Source organism: Apodemus sylvaticus, chromosome 8 (genome assembly GCF_947179515.1).
Source record: "Apodemus sylvaticus chromosome 8, mApoSyl1.1, whole genome shotgun sequence".
In the NCBI taxonomy this organism is placed as follows: domain Eukaryota; kingdom Metazoa; phylum Chordata; class Mammalia; order Rodentia; family Muridae; genus Apodemus; species Apodemus sylvaticus.
The window spans coordinates 102706215-102722909 of NC_067479.1; the positions used below are offsets into that span (position 1 = coordinate 102706215).

Below are 16695 nucleotides of genomic sequence, written 5' to 3' on the forward strand. Positions count from 1 at the left end.
GTAGCCCAAGTAAATTCAGTTTTGTGTATGCATGGACCCAAACTTATCAACAGGCCTGACAAAATAGAGCATTAGCTGTGTAATTGTTGAAAAAGCAACAGAGAATAGAAAATATTCAGAGTTTCCAAAGTAGGAATGTGGGCAGGTGTGATAGGAATTTTGTGTTTATAACAACTAGTTTCTAAAAATGAAAACAAAAATCAATCTTGCCAGTTAATCAGAAACATAGTAATATTGATGTAGAGTCCAGTACCAATTGACATTGAGAAGATGGTACTACTTATTACAAGGAAAATAAAACTGTAGGCTGGTTGAGAAGTGTTGACAAGACGATCATCCTTCTAAAACAGGAACTTACCGGGGTATCGTTCAGAGATTCCAAGTTCTACATGATTTTAAAACAGGAAGCAAGGTTAACTTACAAAGAAAAAAACAGTTGTATTTGTGTAGACATGTACAGAAGTTTGGAAATGACATTTATGCAGCTAAAGAGTTGCTTTGGTGTTTAGTGTGCTTACTGTTCTTCTGGAGAACCTGGGTTATGTTCTCAGCACTCATATTTTGTGAGAAAAACTCTTCAATAATACCTACCTAGAATTTCCTTCTAGAAAACAAGAAAACACACTGCCTGTAACTCCACTTTCAACAGCTCTAACATATTCTTCTGTTATTCATTGACACTGCACACATGAGATGCAGATACAGACAGCCAGACATACACATTCATACACACAGAAGACATTGAAGTTTATACAAAAGAGCTGTGTCTATAAACTCGGTGGAGCAGCTAGCAGTGCTTGCCTAGCACACATAAGATTTTGAGTTCCACTCTAAAATCTGCAAAAGATGAAAATAAATAGCAGTGGAAAACTTATTTTTAAAAGCATTAGTGATTTAAACCACTTTAATATAAACACATCTAAATAATCTAATATGTGCATACAGTCATTGTCTGGTACACGTGAATGTACAGAGACCTCTGTAGCTATCCACATCCATAGCTATCATAGTATTTTCATACAACCTTGTTGCAGCAGTTTCCCTGTCCAATAATATTAGTACAGAGGAGACCTGTGATTGGATAGAAAAAAGAGAGGCGAAGCTAAGAGTTGCACGGAGACACTTCCCCTGACCTCAGCTCTACCATCATCCACTGCCATCTTACCACCCACCATGACCCTCCTGCACTCCAGCTGCGTCCTCTCAGGGGTGCTGCTGCCTTTCACCCATGCCTTGTATCTGCAGCCTCTGCCAGAACCAGCTCCTGGTGGAGACATGTCGAAATGGGACCTCCAGATCCCATCCTGAGAGTTACCGAAGCCTTCAAGAAAGCAAGAAGATGAACCTGGGAGTTAGTGCCTACCGGGATAATAACGTGGCTCTATGTGCTCCCCAGTGTCCAGAAGGCAGAGGCCCAGATTGCTGAAAAGAAAAATTGGACAAAGAATACCTGCCCACTGGGAGACTGGCTGAATTTTGTAAGGTTTCTGCAGAATTGGCCCTGGGAGAGAACAACGAAGTGTTGAAAGGCTGGGTTGTCACTGTGCAGATCATTTCTGGGACTGGAGCCTTAAGGGTCGGAGCCTGTTTTCTGCAAAGATTTTTTAAGTTAAGCGGAGATGTCTTTCTGCCGAAACCATCCTGGGGAAATCATAAACCCATCTTCAGGGATGCAGGCATGCACCTCCAAGGCTATCGATATTATGACCCCAAGACTTGAAGCTTTGATTTTTCTGGACCCATAGAAGACATTTCAAAAATCCCAGAGTTGAGTGTTCTCCTCCTGCATGCTTGCACTCACAACCCCACGGCGTGGACCCACGTTCAGAGCTGTGAAAGGAAATAGCGTCAGTGGTGAAGAAAAAGAATCTCTACACATTCTTTGACATTGCCTACCAAGGCTTTGCTAGCGTGCCTGGGCAGTGAGGCACTTCATCGAGCAGCATCAATGTCTGCCTCTGCCAATCAATATGCCAAGAACATAGACCTGAACGGTGAGCTTGTGGGAGACTTCGGGGTGGTCTGCAAAAATGCAGAAGAAGCCAAAAGGGTGGAGTCATAGCAGAAGATCCCAATTCCCCTGTATTCCAACCCACCCCTCAATGGGGCCTGGATCACAGCAACCCTCCTGACTTCTCCAGACTTGCAAAAGCAATGGTTGCAAGAAGTGAAAGGCATGGCTGACTGCATGAGGTCTCCAACCTGAAGAAAGAGGGCTCTTCCCACATCTGGCAGCACATCACCGACCAGATAGGCATGTCCTGTTTCACCAGCCTATAGCCTGAGCAGGTGGACGGGCTCACCAAGGAGTTCTCGGTCTACATGACAAAGGATGGCTGAATCTCCGTGGCAGGGGTCACCTCTGGCCATGTGGGCTACACTGCTCATGCCATTCACCAGGTCACCAAGTAATTACCAGCTTTTCTGAAAGTTTACACATGCAAGAAAATCACAGCACCAAAAACCTGTCAGCCACGGCATTGGAATAGGTCAGAAGCTTTATCTGAAGCTCAGATGGTATCAGGGGCTCCCCTGTGGACCCTGTTAGAGCTTCTCTAATATATTAGAGGCTGTAAAAGAAAAATATCTAGTTCTGTCACTGAACAGGTGTCCTCCAGTTTGCCCTCCCTGGGTGGAGCAACTGTGTCAACAGACTACATTACAGAAATTGTGCTTTACAACAACCAACAGGTCTGTTGCCACTTTGACGGGGACAGTAGAAGGTGTAGTTAGTGTCTTGTCCACCTGCCCCTTCTTGTCATTGCTATTCTGGAGCCCAGAGTTTCATTCCATGTTCTACTGCTCGGCTGACCGTCAACCTCATCCTATCAGGAGTTATCTAAGAATGGAGAGCATGATTTTTCTGCTCATGCCATAGTCTCCTCTCTCATCAAAGAGCCATGGAGAGAGGGACCCTGCCCTTGATTTCAGTGTCCTCTTCAGTGTTGGCTCCTATTGAGATGGGGCCTCTGCCCAGCTGGACCTCTTCATCCTGACTGCACAGCCTGTCTCTTCATGTGACTTGCAGGGTAGGATCAGAAGGAGATACTCTGGGATTTGTGAACTGCCAGCCCAGCCTGGCTCAGACCCTGCCCTTGGGAAAGATAACCACCATCCGCTCTAATCATGTAGACGTACTGCCACCTGGTTTCTCTGTTACAGTAAAATTATTATATACTACCCCCGCACCTCCCCCCCCCCAACAAAAAAGAGTTGCAAGGAGAAGGGGAAAGCTTCTCTGTGGAGAAAAAGAGGAACCAAGATGGCTGCTCACATGTACCTGCATGACAAAGCCACAAGCCAGGTTATCACTAACTTAGAACTCATTGGCCTAGGTGTATTTGGTGATGGTGGTCAGGGCAGCAGTGCAGCAGGTTCACAGGATAATCAAAGCCTGTACACAGTTGACAGTGTGTCTCAAAGACAGTGGGACTGTCACACTAACCAGGTAACCACTATACAAGTACCACTTGGCAGCAGGCAGAGCTGTGGGAACTGAGATTTTTCCTCAGACCACCTACCACAGCTCAGATGAGAAGTGTGTGGTCTCCATAGAAACTCTGCTGCAGCCTGGACAGTGAGGTGCTAGGACTCTGGGAAGCCTTTAGAACTGCAGCTCCTTCTGGATTCTCCAGAGGGTATCTGCACTCTTCTTCAGGAGGGACTCTTCCTCAGGAGTCAGTACCACCTTCACAATATCCGAGATTCCATTATGTCCCGGGATACATGCTTAATCATGACAGAAATGGGATGCACTGACCTAAGATTCTTCATTATGCTCTCTGCCAAGTCTGCCACAGAGAAGCTAATGGCCTAGGACGTGTTACCTTTCAGCTTCATCACCTCAAACGTACTGTCAACCACCTTCCACTGCTCCTTATCTTCATCAGTGCCCAGATCAAGCTTCAGAGACTTCAGGGAGACATTGGCACTGTTCACACCACTCCGAAGAGACACACTGGAGTTGCCATGTTCTTCCAGGACCTACCCAGGACAGCTCAGTGGGTAAACCCCCAGCCTTTCTCCCATCAGGAAATGGAATTGAGCTGAATCCAGACTGCAACCACTTCCAATAACTTGACTTTTGGGAAAGGCTCTGATCTTCCAAGCCATGAAGGTCAAGATATCCACTGGATTTGAGACAATAAGCAGTTTCCAGTGTGAATTGTACTTCACAATGTTGGGAATGATGAACTTGAAGATGTTCACATTTTGCCAGATTGAGTCAGCTCTCTCCCTCTTGTTGACAGGTCCACACTGTGATAATAACCAGCTTGAGTTTGCAGTTACACAATAGTCTTTGCTGGAGATAACTTTTGGTGTTTTAAGTAAAAGGCTGTCATCCTGGAGATCCATCATCTGTCTTTTTAGTTTGTGTTCCGTGACATCAACAAGGTCAAGCTCATCTGCCACGTCCTTTGTTAAGATACTGATGCCAACTGCACCAACCCCATCAACTGTAGTCTTGTTCTGGGGAACCTGTTCTTCCATAAGAACATTCAAAATCAGCTGGTCCTGGAGAGTCGCCATCTTGGACTTTGAATCTTTGAGACTGCTAGTGCACGATGGGGGTGGGGCGGCAATGGGCAAGCAGTAGCAGCAGAGTGGCCTGAGCTCAGTGACAGTGGCTACAGCACTGAGAGGGTGGTTTTGCTACTGTGAATAGTGTTACAGTTAGCATAACAGCATGGTTGTCTTTTTTGCATAATGGTGGCATCTCTATATGATGTACATCCAGTAATGCCCCAAATACTCTTGACCCAGTCTACTAAGTACTGGAATCAAAGAGATGTGCTAAAACCCCTAGCTGGTATGGCTTCTTTTGAGAATTGTCTTGTTCTCTAGCATATTTTAAGATGGATTTTGGGGTACTTGTCTTTTTTGCGTTCTATGTGTGGTCTTAAGACATCCAGGATCTTCAAGACTTCTGGATAAATGGTTTGCAAATATTTTTCTCATTCTGTGGATTATTTCTTAACTATTATTTATTATTTCTTTGTTGTGGAAAATATTAAGTTGACAGAACTCTTTAGGAATATCTAAAATAAATTATCAATCACACTAAAATTTGAGGTTATTTCTCATATATATATTTATAACAATTACATAGCTTCAGGATTAGAATTGAGAAAAAGCAATGCTCTTTCATTCTCCTACATATTTACATAGTATTTATCAAAAAGTTGTCTTTTTCACTGGATATTATTGGAGACACTATTAATGATAAATTAGAGATATGAATGTAGATAATTTCTGAGTACTCTATTCTATTTCAATGTTTAATAAGTCTGAAATAATGTTACTCTCATGGAATGTTAGTTACAACATCTATCAATATATTTGCAACTCTGTTATTGTTATGATAACAAATTCATGTTTGTTTTCCTCAACATTGCTTTTTTTCCAGGTCTTATGTGATTTCATCTGCATTTTAAGATCATTTACTTTTTCCATGAAGAGATATCTACAGATTAGCCTGAGGCAGTTTAGGTACTCCAGTAGGCCTGCTCACACTCAAAGATATCCTGACTCTCAGTAATTCTGTCATAATCAGTCTTACAGGTGAGTACTCGCCAATACCTGCCATAATTGGAACTCCAATGGGGCCTAGCAGATGCAGACCTATCTGTGTTGCTAAAGACAAGTCTTCCTTCCAATCCACAATTCAGCCTGTTGCAGATCAGGCACTCCAGCTCCACACCCTCACCCATACCCAGATACATCCTGACTCTCAGGAGGTCTGGCATAACTGGGGACAACAGAAGACCCACTCCTAAATAGAGATAGCATTGTTTGCCTCTCAGAAGGCCTGCTCTAAGCAAGCTCACAGAGCTCCACCTTCCTACAAGAAGAGACAGACTCTAGTTGGAGACAGCAAGGTCAGTTAACATCAGAGATAACCAGATGGAAAGAGGCAAGCACAAGAACATAAGCAACAGAAACCAATGCAATTTGGCATCATTAGAATATAGTTCTCCTACCACAACAAGCCATTGATATCCTAACATGCCTCAAAAACAAGATTCTGACCTAAAATCCCATTTCAATAGGATGATACAGGTCCTTAAGAAAGACATAAAAAAACCCACCACCACTACCACAACAACAACAACATACAACTCCCAGGTGTCTCTTTCTTCCTGCTGGCTGCCTATGTAGATGTAGAACTCTCAACTGCCTCTCCAGCATCACAACTGTCTGTGTGCTGCTATGCTTTCCGCTGTGATGATAATGGACTAAACCTCTGAACTGTTACATACTCAACTTGCAAACCTGCAATTTAAGAAGTACAAAAAGGCATCTGCACCAGAAGCTGATCCTTTGCCACAGTTCTCCATATCTAAATCCTGCCAGGAGAGAGCTGATCTCCCAGAAGTGATGACACACCTGGGAGCACAGGTAAGACCACCACTTCTGATCAAATGCCTGGCCCAAGAGGGACCCTTTCAGAGCTATCAGGACACAGGAACCAAGAAACAGCCAGGGACAGGATCCTTCCAGTTTCCATTTGCACCCAGGAGCCTACCCATTGCCACAATTTTCTATATTCAAATTCTTCTTGGTGAGAACTGGTCTCCCAGGAGTACTGACATACTGGCTTATAGGAGGGACAAATCACAGTCAGAGACAGCAAGACCAGCTAACACCAGAGAAAAACAGACGGTGAGAGGCAATGGTAAAAACATAAGCAACAGAAACCAAGACTATTTGCAATCATCAGAACACAGTTCTTCTACCACAGTGAGCCCTGGATACCCCAACACACCAGAAAAGCAAGACTCTGATCTAAAATCACATCTAATGATGATGATAGAGGACGTTAAGAAGGACATAAATAACTCCCTTGAAGAAATACAGACAAACAAACACAGGTAAACAGGTGGAAACCCTTAAAGAGGAAATCCAAAAAGCCCTTAAAGAATTACAGGAAGACACAGCCAAACAGGTGAAGGAATGGACCAAAACTATCCAGGATCTAAAAATGGAAATAGATACAACAAAGGGAAACAATCCTGGAGTTAGAAAAATCTAAGAAAGAGGTCAAGAGTCATAGATGCAAGCATCACCAACAGAATACAAGAGATTCTCAGGTGGAGAAGATACCATAGAAAACAATGAAATGTAAATAAATAAAATATCCAATAAAAAATAAGAACAAAAACCAACAAAAACAAAAAAAAAGCAACTCCCTTAAGGAAATAGAGAACACAAGTAAACAGGTAGAAACCCTTAAAGAGAAAACACATAAATCTCTTCCAGAAATGCAGTAAAACACAACCAAACAGGTAAAGGAATTGAACAAAACTATCCAGGATCTTAAAATAGAAATAGAAATGTTAAAGAAAACACAAAGTTAGATAATCCTGGAGATGGAAAACCTAGGAAAGAGATCAGGAGTCACAGATGCTAGGGGGAGGACTGGAGATGCTTAAGGGATTGCAACCCCATAGGAAGAAACACAGTATCAACTAACCAGACCTTTTAGAACTCCTAGGGACAAAACCACCAACCAAAAAGTATACCTGGACCAGTCCATGGCTCCACCTACATATGCAGCAGAGGATGACTTTATCTGGCCCTTAGTCCTGTGGAGGCTGGTTGCCCCAGAGAAGGGGAATGCTAAAGTGGTGAGATGGGAGGTGGTGGGTGAGTTGGGGAGCATACTCTTAGAGACAAAGGAGGAAGGGAATGGTTTGGGGGGTTTGTGGAGGAGAGATCAGGAAGGGGAACATTTGAAATGTTATAAATAAAATAATTAATAAAAAATAATTGCATCCTTTGATCAGTTTGGTTTTATGATTATTAGTGCAGTCCCTCTTGACCAATGAACACAAGTTATTTTCCATATTAGTATCTCTACTAATAATTTGTGTATGATAATAACTTTTATAGATATCATTCATTACCTTGAATAAATTTATTTCTAATTTTGTGCTGGTGTGAATGGAATTGTTTAATTTAATTTTATGTAATTTTATTACTGTAAATGCATGAGTCCTTTTCTCTGTGTTGAGTTTGTAGCCTGCTGCTTTACTGAATCTATATATAAGTCTGACAACATTGTCATGACACAGTTAGGAATTTCCAGGTATGAAACCCATTATCTGCCAAAGTGGATAATTTAATTTCCATGACAATGCAAATGCTTTATATCATTTCCTTGCTCTATTGTTAATAGTAATATTTATGTTATTATATCAAAGAAAAATGAAGAAAGCAGGTATCTTTGTCTTACTTTTGATTACACATGACATTTTCATTTTTGCACATAACATTTAGAATCCTGAGATATGGTTTTCTAAGTCCAATTTGATGATCGTTTTATGTGAAATATTATCAAACACTTTCTCAGCAATACTTAAATAATCTTATATTTTTTACCTTTCATTTATCGATTTGCAACTTTTACTGACTTATCTGTGTTGAACCGTCCTTACATCCCTGACATGAATCCAACTTGACCATTGTGCATGGTCATTTTGATGTCCTATTGAATTCAGGTTTCTAGTCTTTTATTGACAATTATGGTACTTATTTAATCAGGTATATGGATCTATAAATTCTTGTTATTTTGTATTACCTTTTATATTGTGTTAATTTTGGTCTCATAAAAAGTTTTAGGAGCTAGTAAGAAGGGTGAGAAGTTAAGAACTCTTGTAGAAGATCAGTTCAGTTTGCAGTTCTTGCATCTAATGCCTCACAACCATTTATAAACCTAACTTCAGGGACCTGAAGTCTTCTGAACTGTGTAAGTATCTACAGTAACACATACATAAGCCCACATGCAGAAACATGTACATTCAGGCAATTGAAATATCTAAAAAAACAAAATAGAAGTAAACATATTCATAGCCATTGCCTATTTTTTTGTTGTTGTTTTTTGTTTTATTAGATATATTTTTTATTTACATTTCAAATGATTTTCCCTTTTCTGGCCCCCCACTCCCCCAAAGTCCCATAAGCCCTCTTCCGTCCCCCTGTTCTCCCATCCACCCCTTCCCATTTCCCTGTTCTGGTTTTGTCCTATATTGCTACACTGAGTCTTTCCAGAACCAGGCCACTCCTCCGTTCTTCTTGTACATCATTTGATGTGTGGATTATGTTTTGGGTATTCCAATTTTCTAGGCTACTATCCTCTTATTAGTGAGTGCATACCATGATTAATCTTTTGAGACTGGGTTACCTCACTTAATATGATGTTCTCCAGCTCCATCCATTTGTCTAAGAATTTCATGAATTCATTGTTTCTAATGGCTGAATAGTACTCCATTGTGTAGATATACCACATTTCTTTTCATCCATTCTTCTGTTGAGGGATACCTGGGTTCTTTCCAGCTTCTGGCTATTATAAATAGGGCTGCTATGAACATAGTGGAGCATGTATCCTTATTACATGCTGGGGAATCCTCTGGGTATATGCCCAGGAGTGGTATAGCAGGATCCTCCAGAAGTGACATGCTCAGTTTTATGAGGAACCGCCAGACTGATTTCCAGAGTGGTTGTACCAATTTGCAACCCTACCAGCAGTGGAGTAATATTCCTCTTTCTCCACATCCTCGCCAACACCTGATGTCTCCTGAGTTTTTAATCTTAGCCATTCTGACTGGTGTAAGGTGAAATCTCAGGGTTGTTTTAATTTCCATTTCCCTAATGAAGTTGAGCATTTTTTAAGATGCTTCTTAGCCATCCGAAGTTCTTCAGATGAAAATTCTTTATTTAGCTCTGTACTCCATTTTTAATAGGGTTATTTGGCTTTCTGGGGTCTAACTTCTTGAGTTCTTTGTATATATTGGATATTAGCCCTCTATCTGATGTAGGGTTGGTGAAGATCTTTTCCCAATTTCTTGGTGGCCGATTTGTCCTTTTGATGGTGTCCTTTGCCTTATAGAAACTTTGTAATTTTATGAGGTCCCATTTGTCTATTCTTGATCTTAAAGCATACGCTATTGGTGTTCTGTTCAGGAAATTTCCCCCTGTACTGATGTCCTCAAGGGTCTTCCCCAGTTTCTTTTCTATGAGCTTCAGAGTGTCTGGCTTTATGTGGAGGTCCTTGATCCTTTTGGAGTTGAGCTTAGTACAGGGAGATAAGAATGGATCAATTCGCATTCTTCTGCATCATAGCTATTGCCTCAAAGTTTTGGATTTTAAATTATTCTTCTGGAAATAGTTGTACTTTGTCACTGGAAATAATGTTTTTGATGGTTTGAGGCTATTTGTTTATTTCGTTGTGATTTTATGAAAGGCAACTCTATGTAAGCAGTGTTGTAGAGTTTTTCCCACAGAAGATTTTAAATCTGCTGTTTTAAAAATCCTTGGTTTCAAAACTACATAGAAAGAATGGCTGTGCATACACGTATAAACATGACATATGTGTAAATGGATATGCAAGACAGAAACCATCAAGTGTTGTTGTATACAGCTTCCCAGATGAGATATGACCATTGCCCTTGTCAACTCTCAAAATCTATGATCAGAAGCAAAAATCTGTTTTCATTCAAGTTTCCTCAATGTGAGAGGGACCCTGAGACCCCGCCCATCCCCCCCCCCCCCCCCCGAGGAAACTAATATCCTAGACATATTTGCAATAGCATGGTGATGTCTTTGAACATGAAGCACATTTCATACAGATGATAATGGTTGCAAGGTGGGGAAGTGCACAAGACCAATCATATCCTGAGTATATATGAGTAGTTTGCTGTGGTTAAAGTGATTTTCTTCATGATTTAACCACCTATAAGCTGTTCGTGATCCTGTAGTTGATCCTCTTTATATTTCTGCAATTAAAAGCAATTAAACATATTGGCTTACAAAGCTAGACTTTGGTTGAAATATTTATATAGGTTTGTTCCATATCTGATGAAAATAGATGTTTGTTCATCTCCTACATTGTTACTATTAATTGTCATCTAGGAGACAAGCCTCTGAGCACACTTGTAAAAGACAGTCTAGATAAGATTCATGCTGGGAATATCTGTGAGGAATTTTCTTGATTAGGCTAATGTTAATTCAGAAGGGAGACCTACCCTAAATATGAATGTTACCATTTCATTTGATCAGGTGACCTTTCCATCTTGCTTCATGCTTTCTTGTCCTGCTGCTGTGTGTTCTGCATCACAAAGGGACGATCTACTCTAACTATGAGCCATAATGAACTCCTGACCTATGCAGCTTTTCTCAGGGTACTTTCTCACTGCAAATGGTCTATACTTTGAAGCTTATATTTAATGCCAGATATTTAATTGGTGGTTATGTAGACTATACTTCAAACATGCTTCCTGGAACGGTGAAAATGTTCATACCAACATACTGGTGGCTAAATAAGTGTACTTATTTATAAAACTCAGATATTCATTTCAGACATGACTCTTACAGTATATTTAAATGAAGCTGAATGAAGTTAGACATATTTTTAAAATTGTGCTTATGTCTTTGAACACAAAGTGGGTTTCAGTATTTATTTTTGTTTGTGGTGTGTGAATTTTCATGGAGTACACTCATATGAGTGTTGCGGAAGGGATGCAGAGCCCAGAGGAAGATAGCATACTTTTTTGCTTTTTGCTCTGCTCCCTTGAGATGAGGTCTCTTACTGAGGCTTCCAGGACAAGCCCAAGAGTGGCATAGCTTGGTCAGATGGCAGTTATTCTGAGCATTTCCAGGAGCCTTATACTGACTAGCATTTTTCTTTCCCCCATCCTCATCAACATTGTCATTTGTTTTATTGAAGATAGTCATTCTGATTGGGATGGGATGAAATAGAATGGAAATGGGGCTAGGATCACAAAGCAGTTTTAATTTGCATTTTCTTAATGGCTAAAAACATTGACCTTTTTACAAATACTCATTTGCTAATGATATTTCTTATGAGAAAAACAAATTAATGTATTAGCCCCTTTATTGATTGTTTTAGTGTTCAATATTTTCATTTCTTTGTACTTCTTAAATATTAACCTATATCTTATGCATAGTTTGCAAAGATGTTTTTAACCTCTCTCCATGAGCAAATTCTTCACTCTAATAATTGGTTTCCATGTTCTGAAGAAGATTTTCAGGTTTTTTAAATTTCATTTCTCCATGGTTCACATTATTTCTTCTCCTCTCTGGTCCTGTTCTGAAAGTGATGTCTATGTTTAAAACCTTTGGACTATTTCTTACCTTGAATTTCCTCTTACAATTTCAGGGTTTTTACCCCTCCACTAAGGTTTTGGATTCACTTTCGATTGACTTTTTTTAAATGTAAGAGAAAGCATATCTGTATTTTACATAAAGACACAAACTGTTTCAAGTGCACAATTGTTAAGTGTGTTTTTAAGAGTTTGGTTTAAAATCACATAACTGTAATTGTGTGAGTTTGTTTCTATGTCTTCTGTTTTATTGCACTGATATATAGGCCTGCTGTTTTTGTTAATATGACTGCATAGTATAATTTATGATTTGCTAATGTGATGCCTCCAGCTTAGCTCTTTCGGCTTTGGATGATAGAGGCTATTTGGGGTCTAGTCTATTATTCTTCCATATGAACTTTAAGATTTTTTTCCTTTAGCCATATGAAAATTAGAATTGGATTTTGGTAAGGATTGTATTAGTTCTATACATTACTTTTGATAGCATAACCAATTTTACAGTGTTAATGTCAAATATTTGAGCCAGGGAAGGTCTTCCCATGACCTAGTGTGTTCTTTTACTTTCTTGTCTTCAAGTTTTCATTGGAGAGACATTTCTATCCTTGCTTAGATTTCTTTCTAGGTTGTTTATTGGACCATGCCAAATGGGATTTTTCTCATTAGCATTTTTCTCTGCAAGTACATTGTTGGATGCAGAAAGACCACTCATTTTCATGTGTTAATTTTTTTCTAGTGCTGTGCTATACATTGTTACCAGATCCAATAATTTTCTAGTGGAGCTTTGAGTGTCTTTTAAGTACAAGATCATATCTTTTGTAAATATATCTAATGTGAATCTTCCTTTTATATATACATTATTTCAAAGTCTGTCTCATGTCAAGAAATTCATGCACATTTCAATGAAACAGTGTCTTGGAGCAAAGACTTTGGTGTCCAATCTGCTCTTAACCTCTGGGATGTGTATCCCATTGTAACGTACTCCTACTTTATGTATGGAGAGGGAAAGGGAGAGTATGTGATGCTGGCTCCTTGAAAGCCCCCTCTGTAGTGAGAGAGAGAGAGAGAGAGAGAGAGAGAGAGAGAGAGAGAGAGAGAGAGAGAGAGAGAGAGAGGTGCTTATCAACATATTTCTATAAATGCCCCAATTCATTTTTATTTCTTTTTAGATTGAAAACCAAATCAATTGCACTGCCAATTCTTTCTCTACTACTGTATCACAGACCACTTTCTTGTCTTGTCATATTTATTTATTTCCTCCCAAACAGTGAGGAAGCAGGCTCTCATTATACTCAACTATTTACTTGTTCATTTGGTCCACATGAAGGTAATGAGCTTCTCTTGGTGGTTATCTATCTTCTGTTAGAAGAAGACATCAGATCTCATTACATATGGTTGTGAGCCACCACTTGGTTGCTAGGAATTGAACTCAGGACCTCTCGAAGAGCAGTCAGTGCTCTTAACCACTGAGCCATCACTCCACCCCTAACAATTTTCACTTTAGAAAAATGAGCAAGTTCTAAACATCTGCATGCATTGGTGTACCTATAGTTAGCAGTGCCATGCTGTGCACTGTTAAATTAATAAGGAGGTAGGTTGCAAGTTAAATCTAAACCAAAAAAATTTCTTTCTGTCCCTTTCACTTCTGCCAGGCCCTTTTAGTCACTGCTCAGCCACAGTGAAGGAAGTTCCTCCCTTATGTTATGTCTGTTCTCTCGCTCTTGAAGTTCCCAGAGAGACGACTTTTAAATAGAAGACAGTCTGGTACTTGTGTTTTAATGATTTTCTGCTATATCATTGAATCTCTGATTTGAGATCAGTGACCCAACTCTCTGCAACAGAAATGAATCAAATAAGTATTAGAAGCATGGAAAATGATTACCAGTCTTTATAGGTAGCATTTTTATATTTTCTAAAGATTTTTATACATTCTCTGTGTTGTGTGTTAAAATATGAATTGTATAAATGAGGAAACAGAAATGTGATGCTCCCAGGATTTCATCATGTATACATAATAAAACTGACAAGCAAGGAGCCTGCTGGGAAATGTCTTATACTAAGGCCTCTAGGGCTTGCTTTCAACCCACAGATTTTAGGCTCTAGACTAATCCCTCGCATTCTACATCATTGATTAACTGAACACTGCTTTGTTCCCTATCGCTGTAAAGGAGCTACAGAGATACATAATATATTCTTGTAAAGTACCTTCTGGAGGGTATCTATAGAAGAGGATATGATGTAAAATCACTCACTTGGATTGCTATGGTAGTTAGTCAGACAATGTGATGAGTCTCATTATTCCTGGAGATGAGTGGTTATCAGCCCAAGCTCAGAGAAAGTTTCTGAATCATTAAAGGCTTACAAGCATTTGCTTAAACACATCTGTCAGGTGGACAGTTAGATTACAGCAATTAATGACAACTTGTGCTGTTGGAGAATAGATATGGAACATTTTTCTGCTTTGCTTCTACTCTATAACATGAATTTAGTACCAAATGAGCCTCCCAAATGGTATCTAGTATGTGTGTAATCCTTTCAGGCTTTTAGAAATAATTCACCATCTTCATGTTCTCTTTATCTTGCTAAACTCCAGTTAATAATATCTTGTAAATGTAATCTCGCATATGTATCTAGCGTGGTTTACTTTGGTCTCCTCCTATGATTCAACTTCAAGGACACATACTCTTCACTGGATTATACTCAGGTGTGGCAACAAATTTTAAAAAAATCTTATAATTGTGAAAGGTGGGTATGTCTCTAATTAAACAATAGGTATCTATAGACAGAAGATGGCCCAAATTTATTGATTGTTAAATTTTGTATATAAAAAATTGAAGTATAATCTTCTCTGAATATTCAGAGTTCTATAAATGTCATTTTTTTTTTTAGTAAATAGACAGTTGAAGTAATCGATGTGTCAAGGAAGTATTTATTTTATTTTATTTCATTTTTTGGTCTTTTTAAAAAATTGGATATTTTCTTTATTTACATTTCAACTGTTTTCCCTTTTCCAGGTCTCTCTTCTGGAAATCCTCTATCCCATCCCCTTCCCCTACCTCTATGAAGGTGCTCTCCCACCCACCTACCCACTGCTTCTTCCCGCCCTGGTATTCCCCTACACTGGGGCATCAAACACGCTCATGCGCAATGGCCTCTACTCCCACTGATTCCAACAAGGCCATCCTCTGCCACGTAAGTGGATCCTTGCCACTATCTGATATCACTTGAATTTTTTTTATCTTAGTCATTCTGACTGGTGTGAGGTGAACTATCAGGTTTGTTTCAATTTGCATTTCCCTGATGACTAAGGATGATGAACACTTCTTTAGTTGCTTCTCAGCCATTTGGTATTTCTCAGTTGAGAATTCTCTGGCTCTGTACCCCATTTTTAATAGGGTTATTTGGTTCTCTAAAGTCTAACTTCTTGAGTTCTTTGTAGACAGTAAAACTGGCCATCTTACCGAAAGCAATCTACAGATTCAATGCAATCCCATCAAAATTCCCACTCAATTCTTCATAGTGTTAGAAGAGCAATTCTCACATTCATTTGGAATAACAAAACCCCAGGATAGTGAAAACTATTCTCAACAATAAAAGAACTTCTTGGGGAAATCACCATCCTTGACCTCAAGCTATACTACAGTGCAAAAGTGATTAAAAAAAAAAAGCCGCATGGTATTGGTACAGTGACAGGCAGGTAGATCAATGGAATAGAAATGAAGACCCAGAAATGAACCCTGAAACCTGTGGTAACTTGATCTTTGACAAAGGAGCTAAAACCATCCAGTGGAAAAAAGACATCATTATCAACAAATGGTACTGGATATAGAATGCAAATCGATCCATTTTTTTTTCTCCCTGTACAAAGCTCACGTCCAAGTGGAACAAGAACCTCCATATAAAGCCAGATACACTAAATCTAATTGAAGAGAAAGTGAGGTAAAGCCTTATACACATGGACATAGGGGAAATTTTCCTGAATGGAACACCAATGGCTTATGCTCTAAGATCAAAAATCAAGAAATGGGACCTCAGAAAACTGCAAAGCTCCTGTAAGGCAAAGGACACTGTCAATAAGACAAAACAGCAACCAACAGATTGGGAAAAGATCTTTTCCAATCCCACATCAGATAGAGGGCTAATATCCAGTAAATATAAAAAACTCAAGGAAATATTTTAAGTTCATAATTGTAAGCATTATTTGCTCCCAGAAAATAAGGATTATTACTTCAATTTTCTCAACATGCTTGTATGTCTGTCTTTCTCTGCACATTTACATGTGTCATTTTTCTAGTTTTAAATATCATGCTCCACATTAAGAATGATGTCTTATATGTCCTCAAAAGTGACATTTGTAGTCATCAACTCTGCTCTTTCCTATTTAGAGATGTTTGCTTAGGTCTAGCATTGCCCTTTTTCAGGCTCCTTTCACAGAGTTTACTGGGGTGCCCTAATTATTGGACATCCACCTATTTCGCAAGGTAGTAATGGAAAGTGAAATTGCCAGTTGAAATTCTTTATCTTTTTTTTTAACTCGCCCACCATTTGCCATATATTAATTGAGCATGTACTATGC

The 16695-nt window shown here is 39.4% G+C and overlaps 2 pseudogenes; one reads left to right on the plus strand and one right to left on the minus strand.

Moving 5' to 3' along the window:
• Window positions 1–1173: 1173 nt before the first annotated feature.
• LOC127691184 (aspartate aminotransferase, mitochondrial-like) lies at window positions 1174–2412 on the plus strand (annotated as a pseudogene).
• A 1192-nt stretch (window positions 2413–3604) lies between these two features.
• On the minus strand, window positions 3605–4530 carry LOC127691243 (L-lactate dehydrogenase A chain-like; annotated as a pseudogene).
• Window positions 4531–16695: the final 12165 nt, after the last annotated feature.